General features: G+C 39.5%; 1 long non-coding RNA gene across 2 annotated transcripts in view; it reads right to left on the bottom strand.

Annotated features, from left to right (window-relative positions):
- Window positions 1-1,292: 1,292 nt before the first annotated feature.
- The window catches only part of LOC108496132, a 28,003-nt gene continuing 11,339 nt past the window's right edge, over window positions 1,293-17,956 (bottom strand). For both annotated transcript variants that reach the window (XR_001874328.1, XR_001874329.1), the window contains 2 exons: window positions 3,978-4,152; window positions 1,293-3,411 (listed from right to left, as the gene is read on the bottom strand). This is a non-coding gene — a long non-coding RNA (uncharacterized LOC108496132). The remainder of the gene's footprint in view (window positions 3,412-3,977; window positions 4,153-17,956) is intronic.

Below are 17,956 nucleotides of genomic sequence, written 5' to 3'. Positions count from 1 at the left end.
ATGTGTAGCACATGAAGTCAGACCAGCAGGAAAATTTAAAATACAGTAACCCCTTCTAGTCTTTCTCAAAATAACTGATATAAAAAAGTATCCATGCTGTTTTAATGGTTTTCTAGAAAAAACTCTATAGTTTTTTGTATTACTTATATATATCTTTTTTGCATAGTTATAGAACTAATAATAATTCCTATCTGATATCCCTTAATAGCAAAACAAGATAACAAGAACAACCAATGCTTTTCTCTCCTTGGAACTGGAATAGTATTAGGTTTCAGAATGCAAGAAGCTATTTTCAACAGAAAAACATTTTTAAGTTGTATTTAAAATAAAATATAGTCTATACATGACCAATACTTTTTCAAACTAGTAGTGATTACACAAATATGTCATGCATAACACTTTTGCTCATCCTCAAAGTTCAGTATATTTCTTGCTTTTTCTTTACATGCAGTCTTTCTTCTAATTTGTGATTTACACAAACAAAATGTAGTTTGGTGATGATTAGATAGCTCAAAATATTAAAATAGCTTCCACAATTCTTTTGGAAAGATACATTTGTAAAATAAGGCTTGTAATACTTTTTAGCAACGTTCTGTCATAGAGCCTCAATTTCCAAATCAGGATGTCTTAGCTATTTGTGTTCAGAAATTTTTTACTGTGCTGTAGTTAGCAGTCTATATTTCACTTAAATACAGGCTTTGATAAGTTATTTCTTTGATATGCATTTGATAAGATTTCTTTTTGTAAGCATTTACTTTCACTTCATGGGTTTAAAGTTAATTTGTGATTGTCATGTTACAGAAGTAAGATCTGCATGTCCATGTTTCTAACAACTAAACAAAAGATACTGTGTATTAAAATTTTGGATAAATATAATCCATGATTTCTGACTAAGAGTTTGGCGTTTAGTTGCATGAATCAAAATAGGTATGTAAAAATTATGTCAATTCTGTTATACAAAAAAGCTACACATTTTACAACGAATGCATTATTCTATGTCTTTCCTCCCCTCACCTTCTTCCAGTGATTTACTACTGGTGGCTTTAGTACTTTTATCTAAATTTTTCAAAGAGCTTCACTATCTGAAGAACTAGAGGGAGCTGTCTGTCAGAACTGCTTTCTGTCAGGATGGCAATTTTCAGAACAGATCTAAAAGAACTAAACAAAACCCAAAGCAGACAGTGGATGACATATATCAGTCTTTATTGCCATAAAGTATAGAAATTCACATTAACATCAAAGTATATGTTTTAAGAATGAAAAAGAAGTTAAGCATCTAATAAGCATTGCACTGCAATGGAATTTACCCAGTAATTTCTTTCACAAGCTTGCAAGGTTTTATCCTGTTGTAATACTTTCCTACTACTACTTTTTCAAGCAAGGAATTACTGTTATTACTACACAAACATTATGAATACAAACTACAAAGTAGTTTGGTTATGGGACCAAACTATTCTCTTTGAGTATGAAGCATAATTTGGTTGTCAGGCTGAAGTCTAATGTATACTTACAGAGAAATAGAATTCTCCTAGTTTCACATGTGCTGCAGAATTTTGACTTAAATCTAAGCAAATATCAAGCTCTTTCTGAAAACATTTCTTTCAGGTGCACTGTTGCAGCAAGTTTTCAGGATTCTTTCAATTTATAAATCCTTTTTGTTCCCACATTCTCTCACTCAGAGCTTGATCATTTTATTTCTACCAGCAGTGAAGATTCTCTGGAAACTGTTCAGGCCCACATCATAAATCATGTCTGGAAGACAAACACCTGCCATGAGAAAGTCACCTTTCACAGTGAAAGGATGTTATGCTTAGGAAGCTGCTGAATCACAAACATTTCCTACCTACCACATTAGCAGGTTGTTTGATATTCCATGGCTTCCTTTTGTTTCCTTACTGCACCCATTTGTCTGTCTTCTGCTTGAGTGACAAGTCACTTGGCATGCATTCTATTTCCAATGAGCGTGATGGACTGTTCTCTGATCTCAAGAAACAATCACTCAAAACCTCATATTTTAGCACAGAAGCCCCTAATCAGGTCTCATGAGACTCTCTATTTCTATTTTCACAGCCTCTACCTTCCTTTCTACTCCTTTTTGCCCATCACTCAATATGTGAAAGAATGTAAATATAATGCTCTTTGTTTCTGCATAAGAGAAGCAAGATACTACTTCATCGCTGATTTAAGAGTTCTTAGCTGTATCATAAGGATATTGAATTTCTTTTCTTTGAAGCTGTCACTTAAACATGTTGTATAAGCCATTCATTTCGCAGCCTTTGGGCATGAAAATCGTAGTGTTAGTGATGCAGTTTCAGATCCTTGGGGTAATACTAATTTGGAATAACACTTCAATAGATAAGGGGAATACAAACTCACATCATCAAGGGAAATTTATGGAGGTTTCAGAGAAACTTCAGTTTCCTTGGCAGCTAGAAACTGCAGGAGAATTTAAACGACAACAGTTTACAAAAAAACAAATCTGTGTTAATTTTCTATTTGACTTCTAATAATATTTTTTTACCTTCAGAATTGAAAATTCTCTGTTACCAAAAGCTTCCACTAGATTTATGAAATTCTTGGGTTATTTTAACTTCTAGATAAAAAGTTGGGGGGTTTTTTTGTTTCTTTTTTTCCCCAGTAATCTTAGCCTTTCTCCTAAATCTTTACACTTGAAATGCTCTCTGTAATTTTTTATTTATTCATTTACTTTCAAACATTTAAAAGTGTTCCAAATACGTTCCAGTTGAAAAGAATACAAGAAATTGAAATGAGGATGTCTCTTTTGACACTTTTCAGGTTTTTTTCATCATAAAATACACTCAATACATGCAGGGAAGTGAAAGAACAAAATATTTGAGGATGAACTACATAATCTCTTTCAGTGAGACAGACAATTAATCTGGTTTCTGAGGTAAAAAGACTACTACCCGCACAGAATAAGCATTATTTATTTCAAATAAACCATGCACCACTTTACTCACAGATGCTTTGCAGCAGAAATGAAGCTAAAATCCAGTTCCATATGGTACTAGTGGTTACTTAAATGATTAGACCTCCCTTAAATTTGTTTTCCACCTCCTTAGCTTTCAGATAACCTTCCAAATTATAAGAGAAGAAGAATTCACTTTTATTACAGTCCTGCATCATCCTCTGAATACAACCAGGCAGTGTCTTGAACAAGATAAAGCATTGTGGGAGATTTGTGTAGTGATTTAGAGATCCATTCACAGGGGGAACGAATAAAAGTGGTAGAAAAAAAATTAATTCTGGCAGCATCTTTCCCTCTGTCAAGGTTCCCAGTCTGTGCAAGTTTCATGCTTCACACTAATGCAGGATTATTGTAAAATACTTGTTGCTGTGAAATTGTTACTCGATTCTTCTAGATTTGGAGGTGGTCATGGTTCTAGATACCTAAGAAAAGGAAATGCATATATATATATTTGACGCTGTAAATTGAATTCTTAATTTGGCAGTATAGTAGACTTCCATCTTTTTTGAGTAATGATTAGTCCAAGAGCCACCTAGAATTGTCTAGCATACTCAAAGCTCTGAATTACCAGTTCTCTGTTCAGCTTATCTGTATAGGTGCTAAGAGAAACCATACCAGGGCTTGGAACATCATCAGATGCTCCACATACATCTCTCTTCAACAGTGTCTTAACTGTGATTTTACTATGATGATGAAAAATCAAATCAATCAAATAAGGAAAAAAAATACGATTGAGTCATCAGCTGACCCTTTTCTGACTCACTGGTGTGATACTTGCCCATGTGAGTGAGTTCCAGCAGGTGTATTTATGGCCTTCTTTAATGGCATATATAAACTACATTTGCTACTAGGAAAGCAACATTGTAGGCATGGAAATTCATGATGATTATTTCTCCCTTAAAATTTCTAAACTCTCTTAGCCTTCAGTTCCAGATTCTCAAAGCATACAGTAATTCTCTGAAAATGAAACGTGATTTTCCTTGCTTACCTGACAGAAAGGCAGTTTCATGGCCTAATGAAGATAAAATATATAGGTTTTAGTTACAGAAGAAGCAAAAATTAGAAGACTAAATAAAATCATGTCTATGTTGCATTTTGCTGTCTCTGTCCTGTAGATGGAGATGTCTGCTGGTCCACAAAATTACTTGTTGGTGTCATTCTCCCTAATTTACAGAGAGGAAGAAAAAAAAATGTTATTGATTTAGCCTTGATCAGTCCAGTGACGAGCCTATGGAAAGGTTCTACAGAGAGGGTAATTGAGGAGACAGTGAACTGCAATAAGGAGTTATGAGCAGTCACCAATGCCCCTGGGAGGGGAAACTGAATTTGTTATGGTTTTGCCTCATCAAAGATATACAAGTAACACCCCTCAGTGATGCTCCCCCCCCATGATACTGAAAAGCTCATGTGATTTATGTAAAATACAGAAAACATTTAACACTGTATCAAGGTTAATATTGCTAAATTTAAGTCTCCTGACTGTTGAACTTCTTATAGCACTTTCTTTCTTGGCCTGATTTTTGGGTAAAACCCAGTTCTTCAGAAATACTGACGCTTTCCAAATCTGTTAAAAGATATATGTGCGTGGGTGTCGTAGTTTGAGACCCCCAAAAATCCAATTTCCAAGTCCAAGTCCCCCTCCCACAATTTGCTTCAGTGTGAGAGGGTTTTCCAGACATAACACAAAACTCAGTATGGGGGGAAGGGAATTATATTACAATTATTACTTAAATGAATACTATAATACATTATATACACAATCCTAACTATCTCTCCTATGGTAAAGCAATATTTATATTAGACCAAGTCCCTCCTCTCTCTCCAATAAAAGTTCAGAAGGGAAGAAGGAAAGATTCTTTCCACTTTCAGGGCAGCAGTGTCTCTCCTCTTCAATGCAGCAGTCGTAGCTGGATTTGTCGTAGCTGTAAGATTTCTCTCTCCATTACAATATAAGGGGTCTTCTCTCACTCCTCTCAGCCCTTCGGCTCCAACCGAAGGTCTCTCTCCCATGGGCTGCAAAGCAGGGACAAAACTTGCTTCACCACAATCATATCACGAAGTGCAGGGCATCTTCGTGAAAGTCACTTCCTCAGGAGATTTAAGCTCCTCCTGAGTTAGAATGTTTAAGGCAGCTTTCAGCTCAGTCTTTGCCCCAAGCATCCTGCCAGAGCTCCTTTGCTCTGTCTCAAACTGCCAGCGTGGCAGCAGGCAGGGGGGGCAAGGCCACTTCCACCACATTCCATCCGGCCCATTCTAATCCAGCTTCAGAACGTCTCTGAGCTTCTTAGCTCCTCTCTCCAGTGCTGCTGCATTTCAGGACTCCCTTCAAATGGAAGTCCACCCCCTCCCTTTAAGAGGGGTCTCCAAGAGTTTTTGGAAAGTAATTCAGTCTTACCTCAAAAACAGTCTCTGCTGAGTTTTCTCTGCTTTGTTGCCAGCTCTCCCTCCTGCAGGAACATCTCTGTGTCTCCCAGCCTGGCTATGTGCCATCTCTGCTGCTTGCTATCTCTTTTGGCTCTCAGCTACAGTTCTCTGTTCAGTGCTGCTCCGCCACTGCTTTCGGTGTCTTTTGCTGCTGCTCATAGTGGAGAAACTCCCCCAGCCTTTGATGATGGCACCCAGTCCAGTTTTAACACTACACTGGGTCTCCTGTAGTCTCGGCCGGGGCTAGGGGCCTTGGGCCCCAGCGGGGCTTGTTGGCCCCTATCTCCTTGTGGTCTCAGACCATGGCTGCCTCTCTTCCAACTACATCATCCTCCTTTTCCAGTCTGGTGTGATATGTTTTAATTTTGCAGGGGTGCTGATTGGGTCAACACCAAGAAACACCACTCCCCTGGAGTTAACCACTTTTCTAACTCCAGGGGAAAACACTTTCCCAACCCAGGACAACGGGTGTTGGAACTATGTATTTGAAAAGTCTTTCCTCAAAGGCACCGTGAAAAACCAGACAATTAGGAAGAGGAATGCTCCAGTCAATTGAGTATGAAGACTAAAGCTTACTTGCTTGGATTCCTACATATAGGTCAGCCTTTAAAACATCTGTGGACAACTCATTAAAATATGTAATGCTTCCTAAATGTCCCCTTAGAAGTTGTTTCCAATATTACATTTCTAGTTCTGGTACAGAACTGCCTATCTGATTTGCCTAGATTTGCAAGATACAGAAAGGCAGTACTGGCAAACTCAAACTATTTAATGTCAATTTTAGATTTGACATAGCTTAGAAAAGATTCCTCTACTGCAATAAGAGAATTAGGTTTATTTTGCTCTATGACTATTTAAGCTGATCTTCAATCTGTTCCAATGTAAATTGACATTACTTGTGGTTGTTATAATTTAAAATTATTAACATGTTGATCATTCTCTCCATATCTTTATAATCTTGTTTAATTAAAAAAAGTGTTTTGTTTAGCCACTTTTTGAACCTGGTAAACCTTCAAAGCAGTAAAAACATGCTTATTTGGAAATATATCATACTATTCCATAATAATATTTCATAAATTCACACAAACACACTGTTACTTGAATCTCGGTTATATTCCCTAACATAATTAAATTATTCTTAATATGTGTCCCAGAAAGCAAAAGTGGTATTTAATGTGCTTCAATTGCTCTGTCATAGGGGCCTTTGGGCATGTCAACAAGAAAAAATAAATGGTTAATTTTATGAATTGACAATATTAAAAATAATAAATCTTGCATTGATTTATATATTTAAGATAATATAACTTTTTATATCTTTGTTAATTGAATGTAAATATAATGTATTCCAAATATTCTTCTATCTCAGTATCAGAGACCTCTGCCTTAACCATGAGGCAGACTGAGATTTTCTCAGAACCACCAAACTTTCCACCAGGGGAAGCAGAATTCTTTACAAATAAGAATTTTTCACTGGTAGCTGTGTCAAAAGACCCCATCAGGTTTAAATATAGAAACTATTAATGCCAACTCAATTCTCATTTCTACTCTGCTGAGTGAAGACAGATATGCTGGGCTGTGGTGGCAGGGGACAAACCAGGACTTTGCAGGTCAGAGTTTGATGAAGGTACTCCAAAGTAAGTGGAGGGATGATGTGCACTAATCATCTGAGCCACATCCTGGGCATGTTCTCCAGAGTCAGTTTTTCAGCAGACGTGGTGCTATGCAAACCCTGTGCTGTGGTGGGGTTGTTCCAGCCCTAGGACACAAACAGATGGCCACCTGGGCACACTGCTGGCTCATGTTTCTTTCTAATATTTTGAAAAATATTTGACTTTTATATTTTTATTTCAAAATATTTATGTGAGGGGGTTTTATACTCAAACATTTAAAAGTTAGGGAATTTTTTCTGAAATATGCATATATATGTCTTCATTTATGTTCATTACAAAATGAAATATAGAAAGCAGGAATTTCCAAAGAGAAAATATTTATGACTTGTTGTGGTGGTTTGGACCTTGGTTTTTCCCCCAGAGGCTGAAAAGTGGTAGACCCCAAGGGGTGGAAACCTCTGGATGTTTTGAAGTTTTGCCCAATGGGCGCTCCTGCAAAAATGTAAATATATCACAAGCACTGGAAGAGATGAGTTGTAGTTTGGGTTGTGGTTGGAGAAGAGGTGGCCATGTTGTAGAGCCACGAGGAAGGGGCTCGGAGCCCCTCGGGGCCTCCGGGGTCCCCCAGCCCCAGTTGGGGGCTACAGAGACTTGGAACAGTGCTAGACTGGACTAAGTGTCTGTAGTTATGCCGGGAGATGTTTTCTCCATGGGCACAGAGCAGCAGCCGGCACTGACCAGAGAAACGGTGGCAGAGAGCCAGGACAGATAAGACCTGAACCGGAGAAGCAACAGAGACATGCAGCATCGCAGAAAGGACTCCTGGAAAGGGAGAGAGAGAGAGAGAGCCAGCAGCAGAGCTACAGAGTTTGGGGTAAGACTGAATACCAGACCCCAAAACTCCTTTGAGACCTCCGAGAAAGGAGGAATAGATGGACTCCTATTTGAGAGGAGCCTTGGAGTACAACAGCACTGGAGAGAGAGAGGAGCTAAGAAGCTCAAAGACGTCCTGGAGCTGGACTGGGACGGCCAGATGGAATGCAGAGGGGGTGACCTTGGCTCCCCCCTCGCACTGCTGCCACGGTGGCAGCCTGAGAACAGGGCACAGAGGCCCTGCAGGAGCTTGAGTCTGCTGGAGATACCAGACCGTCACGAAGACCCCCCTGTGTCTTCGTGATATGACGTGGTGAAACGACCTTGTCTGGGGTGACGAAGCCCACGGAAGACCCCTTTGCCTGCGTCAAGGGGGCCGAGAGAGGCTTGGATACCTCCCTTGTGGATGCTGGCAGAAAGCCAGCCACAGCTGCTGCATGCATGAGAAGAAGAAACCTGCTGCCTTGGAAGATACTCCTGCTGTTCAGAGACTGGAAGGGATCTGTCCTTCTTTCCCTCCTGGACTTTTATTTGGAGGGGAGAAGAGATCTGGTCCATTGTAAATACATATGTCATGGTAGAGATATTGTGATCGTGTGTATAATGTGATATGGTATTTATTTGTACAGTCATTGTAATATATTCCCTTCCCCCACTTTGAGTCTGGTGTGTTTTGTCTGGAAAAACCCATCTCACATTAGGTTGTGATGTGGGAGGGGGCTTAGACTAAGGGATTGGATTTTGAGGCTATCTCAAACCATGACACTTGTTTAGCTAGCCAGTTTCAAGAATTTCTTTGAAGTGTTTTTCAGTGTGGGATGCTCTGAGTTAACCTAATTATGCTAACAGTTATAGTTCTTCCCACCATAATTAAGGTGCAGATGGGTGAAACGTAATAACTGATATTATAAACACGACCTTTTTTATTACATGTTTAATTTGTTATAGGAATTACTGCTTCAAAACTACTGTATTTTGCAAATATTCATGTTTCCATTTTCAAGTAAAAGCATCTGTTCTTGAAAACGGATATTGACCTTTATTTCATTTTGCATATATTATTTTTTTGTATTTTCTAGGCAGAAGCCAAAGAATGTTTTATGTTATTAGGGAAATCACTGGATGTGTAGATATGGTAAGAGCAGCAGTCATATTTACTGAATACTGCGGTGTAAATGAACATTTCATGTTTTGTCCTGGTGATAGAACCCCACATCTCATTTAAAGCTTGGCACAGACTTTTTGAAGCTATGTTACTGAACTGCAGTGCAGATGTAATTATCCCTTCTCTGAGCTGTGTATGCTGTGCAGTTTCTCAGAGAAAGTACTTATGTTAGGGTGTAGATGCCTTAGAGGAGCTGCAATTAACCTCACTTTTGATTCTGAAATATGAAAAAGGTTCCTAAACCACACTATCTCATAGAATATATTATTATCTTTTATGCAGATCGGTGTAAATAAGATCTTCTGATGCATAAGAAATGAAGGTAGAAATAGAAGCATATCAGTCCTGGATGTTGTCAAAATTTAGCCTTGAACACTGTGGGGTTTATTTTTCTTTCAGGTTGACAAACTGGTGGCCACTGCTTGATTGAGGCAGTCAGATTTAGCTCTGGCAGATTTCCCTCCTCCATCAGGAGAATTATGGGATTGATCTGTATAATTTGAAGCATTACAGCTGTAGCATTGTTGTTCTGTCCTGTACATACTTATTTTTCTAGACTGCTGTACTACTTTGGAGTACAGTAAGATTGATGTAGATATTCTTTCATTCATGTATTTTTCATATTGATCAGCAAATATTTTGCAGGTTTCTGCTCAACTGGTACAATTTCTATTTGCAGAAGAGAAAATGTCGGAAATATTATTAAGAATTCTGAATTCTTTTATCTTTGCAAGATGCAGCTCATGATTTTACCTCAAAATATAGAAGAAAAATAAGAAAAGATTTGGCTGTTAGTTATAGAAACATACAAAGAAACTGCCGTGTTTGTCTGCTTTTATTTTGATAATACAACATATTTTGTCTGTTCATATTATGGCAATATAGTGTTCTTTACCATATTGTGGAATTACTGATGTTTGAACTGATATTGCTGATAAATATGTCCTAAGTCACAGTAAAATCTCCTCACCTAAGCTATGATTAAGCAACATGGCTCACACTGAGAGGTGCTTTGCCTTAGGCTGGCACATTGCCTAAGATATACTAAACAACTTGTTCTAATCATATTCGTGTTTTCTGTTGCTCCACACTGTAATGGTATGGACTGTGTAGCATATGCTATTATAAATTCTCAGTTCTTGTACTGATCATTTAAGTTTTTGCTACAATTTAGACATACTCTCCTTGAATGAAATTTTTTATTTTAAATAGTTTAAAGGATAGCTATTTCCATTCTCATGCCTGGCAACTTTTAGTCTTGTAAACTGCATGCTTATTTTAGTACTTCTCATAATTATAGCATTCCAAAATATGTTACTTAATTGTTTTGGTTTCTTTTCCCCTGAAAGTTTGCAGACAGTGGAGATTGTGTATTTTTAATCTAGCTATCTTCAATGACTTAAATGAATTAAAATCCACAGCCATCATGGCTGGACGTTCCTTGCTACTCATGAGGCAAATGCTAGAGAAGACAGGAAGGGACTTCCTGGGAACTTTCTGAAAATGCTGGAAGTTTGTGTGTCTAACAAAGAACAGCTAAAATATGTCCTGATGCTGGATCAACTTTATTTGCTGAAGTGCTGCTATGGTCTACTGAAGGTAATGAAGTGCTAAAAGGGAATAACCACTTCTCCAAAGGATACTGTTATTAGAATATATTATCTAGGGTCAGATGTCATCTTTGATATTCTTGCCTTCAGAAATCTGTAGGAACTGAAGGGCCTGAATTGATACCTGTCAGACTAAAAATGCATTCACTGATGCATGCAACAGATTTGTTGTTGCTTTGCAGACCATTACGGTGCCTAAAGGTGACTTGCAACACTGTCAGGGCTTTATACAAAAAACATTAGAGGGGACTTTTGTGTAGAAATGCTTAGATGAGCTTAGCAGAGGGCTCTGAAAGACTTAATATGCCTGAATTTACCATAACTCTGTTGCCAGAGAAGTTTGGTCTCACTAGGTCAACTGTATTTCAACCCCTGTGGTTTCCTTGAACATTTATCTTCCTGTCTTATCTGCATGTTGTGCTCTTCTCATTCTAAATGAGAACTCTGAGTTCAGAAACTAAATTTATCTTCATGTTTCTTTCCTTACAGATGAAATTGCACAAAAGACTAGCTTGCTTTATAAAACAATAAAATAAAGGAATAAAAAACTGAAGTTTTTTGTTATGAGGAAATGGCTGTATAGAGCAAATGTTAAACAAGAGCCATGTATTAATGACAGCATATATTGACTGCCATATATAAAACAAAATACATGTCATTAATTTATATAATTTCATATCAACACTCTTTTATGTCATTATAAATCTACTTGAAATTTAAGATTCTTAATCCAAATTTATTCTTGTGGCAAGATTTCCTCACTTAGATAATGACAGTTAAACATTCCTGGCACTCATCATTATTGTGACTTTGAAATACCTTTTTTTTCTTAAATCTGACAGAAAGTAACCCAGAACTTTACAGAAAGATAAGAAAAAATAGTGACAGAAACAACTCAATAAAGATGAAACAAATTGTTATCATTTTACTTTCATGTAATTGACAAAGAGACTTTTTGGTGAATAACTATTTGTGTTAAATTGACATAGATAAATTTTTTTACTTTAAAAAAAAATAAAAACTTGAATATTGACCAGAGACCACAATCAACCATACTAATCGTCAGTGTTTAATAGATTTAGTCCAGTCCTTTACTTAATTTATTATATAATCAAACATACATAACACTTTCTTTGTTCATCATGAAAAATTAGTACTGGACAAACTATTATTTTTACAGAAGGAAAAGTGACATGGGCTCAAACTCCTGCCAAATGCATAAAATTACCAGATACAAAACCCTTTAAACTACATTAAAACCTTCCTGCCCTCCCACTCACCAAAAGAGTTTGTATATAAAGCATATGTTATGCAAAGTTTACATTTTATGTGCTGATTTTACTACACGTGATTTCCTTCAGTACAGTGATGTATGTTCAAAAGATACCTTTGTGATTTAAGAAACTTAGACAGCACTAAAGAATTCTGAGAAAACTGTTGTCTAAACCCTTGAGGTCTGAACATATTCTTAGATAATGACTTGTGTGAAAGCAGACAATATAGTAATGGAAAACATTTAAGTATTATTGTCATATGTTATGTCTACATACATACATACATACATACATACAGCTGACTACATCAAAAGTAGCTAGTGATGGCAGTTCATCCAACACAACTCTGATGAAACCTTTGAACCTTGCTTTATTCCTCAGAAAATGTTAATTCTTTACAACCATTTCCCTTCTCCCCCAGGTTTGCCCACCTGTGCTCGTGTTAACCCTGATATGGTGCAGATGTGGTCCCTTGGATCAGGCAGAGCTGTGTGAGCATAAACTGGGAGAAGACTCTTTGAGGGTGCCTAACCCTGACCCACTGACTTGACTTCTCAGCTTTGCCCAGGATCTGTCTCATCACCGGGTGCCTGCCTGGCACTTGTTGGTCCTGCTGGCAGTCCCTGGCTGCTGTCACTGCTCCCTGCTGTCCCCTGTCCCTGGGCTCTGTGGGGCTTACTATGTTCTCCTCCCTTCTTCTCTGCCACCCTCAGCACCTGCTCCACAGCCCCAGTACAGCAGCATCCTCCTGGTGCTTCCTCATCACTTGTTCACTAAAGGCCACTTTTCTCATATAATATACTACATCTGTATTTCAAAGCTTGTTACCATGTTTATTTCCAGTTTATTTCCAGATCCTACTTAAGATTAGTTTTGATTAATGTTGTTGCTCAAAATGTGGCTGCAGACTAGAAGAGTTTGATCAGAGCAGGGACATCAGGTTAGTCCCTTTTGCTTTTCTGCCTTACCTCATATTTACTGACCTCCAATGTTATTTTTGTGACTGGTCATATGTATCACACTATGAGCTTTCTTTTACTTCTGTTGTAAAATCCTGAGACACAATATGCTTTTATTTGCGTATATCCACTGCTCTATCGTTATCATTATCATCTTTTTTCTGTTTGTATTCTGAAAAGAATACTGATGAAAAATAGTATGTGGCTCTGTAACTTCAAACAGATTTTAATTCATGTGCAGAAGGACATAAATGAAAATTCGTCTCTTAGCCTGATAATGAAGTTCTACTAACACCATTTTATACTATATATATACACTAAGAAAAATTCATTATTTTTTCCTAATCTATTTTAAAAATTAGAAAATAAGATTTTGTTTCCAGGACAGCTCTCTTTTTGCAGGAGATATGGTAGAAATTAATAATCTTGAAACTAATAGTTGGCCAATTTTTCAATTGCTATGGTGAATTTGCCAGAAATCCTCTATGTTTTAATCTGCATTCCATTTTTTCCTGAGTAAAAAAATACTGAAATGACTCTTATTAACCTCATACTTTACCTTGCAATAGCATATTGCAACTAATTGAAACATTTCTGTGGCAGTGGATTTGCCATATGCAGGATGGAAAAACTCCTGTCAGAGATGGATTGGCGAGGAAAACAGCTCGAACATTATGGAGACAGAAGTTTTTACTGTAGTTTAAACATGTTGCAACATGTTTGTGTATTTTCTGCAGTGTCACTGTCTCCTTCTTCCCGACACCCCCTGTGAAGCTATTGTCCCACACAAGGTGTCCTGGGAAGGTGTCCTGAGGTGTTTCTCATTGGTCCCTTGTTAACCCCTTTCTATTGGTTGTTGACCCTTTACCTGATGGTTTTTTCTGTGTGACCCTGACCTTGTGATTGGTCCCCTTTTGACCCTCCTAAAAGCCTTATAAACCCCAACCCCACAATAAACTTTCTCTTTCGTCCGTCCCTCCCTGGTGGTCTGTGTGTGCTCCTTGCGGGGTCGCCGGGCCACGTGCAAGGGCGGGGGGAAGGGCATTCACCTCGCAGGTTATGGGGCCAGCATCCTAAGGCCTGGAGGTCTCCCCAAATCCCACTAATCCGTCGTAAATGGTGCCCCGTGTGAGGAAACGAATCTTACTGAACTCTTCTATGAAGATAGGTGGATTCCTAAGGCACAGATGCGGTGATCTGTGTTCCCCAACGCCCCGAAGTTTAAGCCCCCATCCCCCTCAATCCGTCGTAAATGGTGCCACGTGGTGAGGCAAAGATTGTTTGAACTCTTCTGTGAAGATATAGCAATCCTAAGGCACAGACTGGGGCGAAGTCTGTGTTCGACGGCGGACCGGAGTCTAAGCGGCAAAGGTATTAGCAGGCGGCATCACCACAAGAGAGCAGCCTGTTTTGAATACCTCAGCCTTCCTGAGGACATTCAGGTAAGGAGCAGACCCGGCATATTCCCTCATAAGCAAACTTCGGCATACTCCCTAAACCTCTCCCCCTGTAAACCTGTAACTACAAGAAGCGTGCATGCCTCTTTAAGAGAGAAAAAGAAAGCTTAAAGAACATATTTAATTCCATCTGCAAATCATCTAATAAGACTGCTTTGCTAACTTAAAAGATAGTTCCGTTTCTAACAAGGGACTCAGACCACGCCAGCATGGCGAAAAAAGGGTCAAAGCTGCTCGAAACAGCTCCGCAGCAATTCCCTGCGTGGCTCCCGGCCGCTGCCCGGGCCCGGGCCGGCCCCGCGCCACAGCCCCGACATCAGCCAGCCCCCCCCACCGTGGTCAGCACATGGCGGTGCCGCGCACCCGGTCCCTGATACAGCAGGAGGCTTTGGAACTGGCCAGCCTCAGCCCCCTGCGCAGATGGGACCCGGAGCGGCAACCCCCATCCCGGGCTTCACCATCGGGGCGGCCCCTGCCCCGTCCCGGGTACCGCCGCCCAGCCGCCGAGACCCCGGCGCCGCTGGCAGCCCCGGCAGATCCCACCGATCCCTCCTGCGCCCGGCTCCCGCCGCACACAGCACCCCCCACGGCCCACCATGCGGCCGCAACAGCCACCGCTTCATCCACCGGACGCCAGGACTGCCTCCGAGAAACAGAAGAAAACAACCATTTGGACTCTAATGAAACTAAATTAACAGCAATAAGTAGTTTGTTTGGTTCAGCAGTAAATGGGAAGTTTTTGTAAGTGAAAAACTTGTTTAGGAATACATCAATAAAAACCTTTTTCAATTCTGTTTTATAGGGACACCCTCAGACACTACGAGAATGGGGTAAATTTAAAAATCCATATATCAATAAAGACATATTCATCTTTAAAGAATAAAAAGGGTTGGGATGTAGCACTAAACCTGATGAGAAACTTGTTTAAACATGTCTTAAAATGGCCTTTTGTGGTCTCTTTGCAAACACGTGTTTCTTCTTCCCAACACCCCCCACGACAGGTTATCTCCCATGCAGGAATGTCCTGGGAAAGGTGTCCTGAGGTGTCCCCATTGGTCCTTGTTAACCCCATCCTGTGATTGGGTGTTCCTGTAAGCCCCTTGAGACTTCTAATTGGTTACTCTGTGAATCCCCCTAAACCCTATAAATGTAACATCCCCAACGATAAACTCTCTCTTGCCTCCTCTCCACGCCGGTGTGCTGTCTCTGTACCAGCCATGGGACCACGTGGGTGCTGGGGGGAGGGGAGGGCACCTCTCCCCTCCAGGCTCGGGGCCTGAAAAACCCTGCGCTGGAGTTCCCTTTCCCTGCCCCTCAAGACGTCGGAATGGTTCTTCAGATGGAGATGGAACTAGAACTGGGCTCCCCCACGCTGTGGGTGGGGAAAGGGATCTAGACATTTCAATAATTTCTTCTTAGAACAAAGCAAAAAAAGGTACTATACATAAAAGTCAGTGCCTTCAGAGAATGAAATTCAAAGGAATAGAATGAAACGCAGAGTGCTTTGGTTGTGATTTACTCTTGAAATCAGATTGCATATTTGAGTCTGATGTGTACTTATGATTTTGAAATCCCTGGAGAATTTTGTGAGAGTTTGCTGGTGTGGAAGATTTTGAGGGAGTGAGCTGTGGAGGATGTCATCAACCTGATCCTGTCCAGTTTGCTTGGTTGGTTGTGGGACCCATCAAGCCAAATTGAAGGATAAAATGGCAGCCTGAGTATACCCACTCAGAAAATAACTGGCAAAGAGATGTTAGGACATCTGTTGATGTAGGATTTTTAACTTAGTGGCAAAACGTTCCTTCCTCAGAAGCATGAATCTGTTGAGAAAATTTCTTTAGAAGTGAAAAATTATTTTTAGTGGAAGACTTAAATAGGAGGTAAGTAGATAACCATGAATTTGGAGGCAAGTTCAAGAGGAATGAAAAACAATAGTGAAGGACTAGGAAGGATTTGAGTCAAATATATTATTGAAGAAGTGTATCATATGTACAGTTAAATTACTGAGTTTCAGATAAAATCAGTCTCTACAGAGAATCAATACTATAGAAATAACAGATGTGCTAGTTTTTTTGAAGACTGGTACATGGTAAACTGGGCAATGATTATGTCTGTCCTTCAGCTTTTCCTGCTACTTGAGCATTACCTGAAAGACATTTTCCTATACAGGGAATCTAAGTAGCACTGAAATTTACACTTTATTTGCATGCAACATCATGATAAAACAAAAACAATCTGCAAAATTCTAGGGTGTCACTCTCAGATGTCTAAAAGGGATAGAAAATGTCTTATCCACCTATGGAATGATAATGCAGATGCTACTCCTGGGAAATGATAGGAGCTAGACCAGCTGAAGAGCTATAGTCAGGCAGAACCTGAAAGATCCTGGAAGAAGTCATGACCCTCGTGTGTATACTTTGGAAGAAAATTAATCATAGAATAGTTTAGGTTGGAAAAGATCCATAAGATCATCAAGTCCAATCATTAACTTAGCACCATTGTGTTCACCACCAAACCTTGTCCCTCAGCACCGCATGTATGTATTTTTTAAATACTTCCAGGGATGGTGACTCCACCATTTCCCTGGGCAGCCTGGTTCCAATGCTTGACCACTTATTCAATGAAAAAATTTTGCCAGTGTCCAATCTAAACCTTCCCAGCACAAATTGAGGTGGTTTTCTCTTGTCTTATCACTTATAACATGAGAGCAGACACTGGGCCTCACGTTCCTGCACCCTCCTGTCAGGTAGTTCTAGAGAGTGAAAAGGTCCTCCCCTTTCTGAGTCTCCTTTTCTCCAGACTGAACACCTCCCTCAGCTGCTCCTCATAAGGCTTGTGCTCCAGAACTTTCACCAGCTTCTTTAGGTGATCCAGAAGCTGGCCAAATGCATTCAACCACTTAATATTTTCTAGAGTAGTATCTTTCTTTGGTGTAGAATGGATTTTATTTAACTTTTCTGTATCTGTTTCCTTTCTTTAGCTTCTCAATATCCAAAAAAGTTGTTTCCAAAGAGAAAGTATTTTTCCAACAGTTATTGTTAATGGAACTTTAAGGAGTTATTTTTAATCATTTTTCACCCTTGCTGTTATGATTAATTCAATGGTCCATAATTCACTCGTGTTCCCTATTCTTTCCTCCTTTCCAAAACTAATTCCTCATGAATGTGTAAAATTGACTTTTTTTCCATTGAACAAACTAAACAGTGGTTCCATTTTGGTATGTTTTGGCAGGCCAAAGATCAAGGTGGAGTAAATAGGAGAGTCAGGAGAATTAAACTCCCTCACATTTTTTTAAAATTACTACATAGCAAAGTAAAACTCAGTTGAGACAGATTAGACACTGCAAATGAAGAAGCATCTGTATTTGTTCACTGCTGTGAAAGTGCTATCCTGACAATTGGGCAGTCTTGATAGCTATAGATAAGTCTGAACTATCATAAAAGAATTTTGGCACTGCAGGTTTTTGTAAAGAGTTTACAAAAAGGCCTCAGGGGCCTCTGGTGGTCTAGTGGTTAGGGTGCAGGACTCTCACCGCTGCGACCCGGGTTCGATTCCCAGCCCCCCGGGCAGATGGAGCTCGTCAGCCTTGTAAGGC

Source organism: Lepidothrix coronata, unplaced genomic scaffold (assembly GCF_001604755.1).
Source record: "Lepidothrix coronata isolate B3197 unplaced genomic scaffold, Lepidothrix_coronata-1.0 Scaffold37, whole genome shotgun sequence".
Classification (NCBI taxonomy): Eukaryota; Metazoa; Chordata; class Aves; order Passeriformes; family Pipridae; genus Lepidothrix; species Lepidothrix coronata.
The sequence above is the reverse complement of the archived record's forward strand: the minus strand, read 5'-3'. Positions and strand labels throughout refer to the sequence as shown.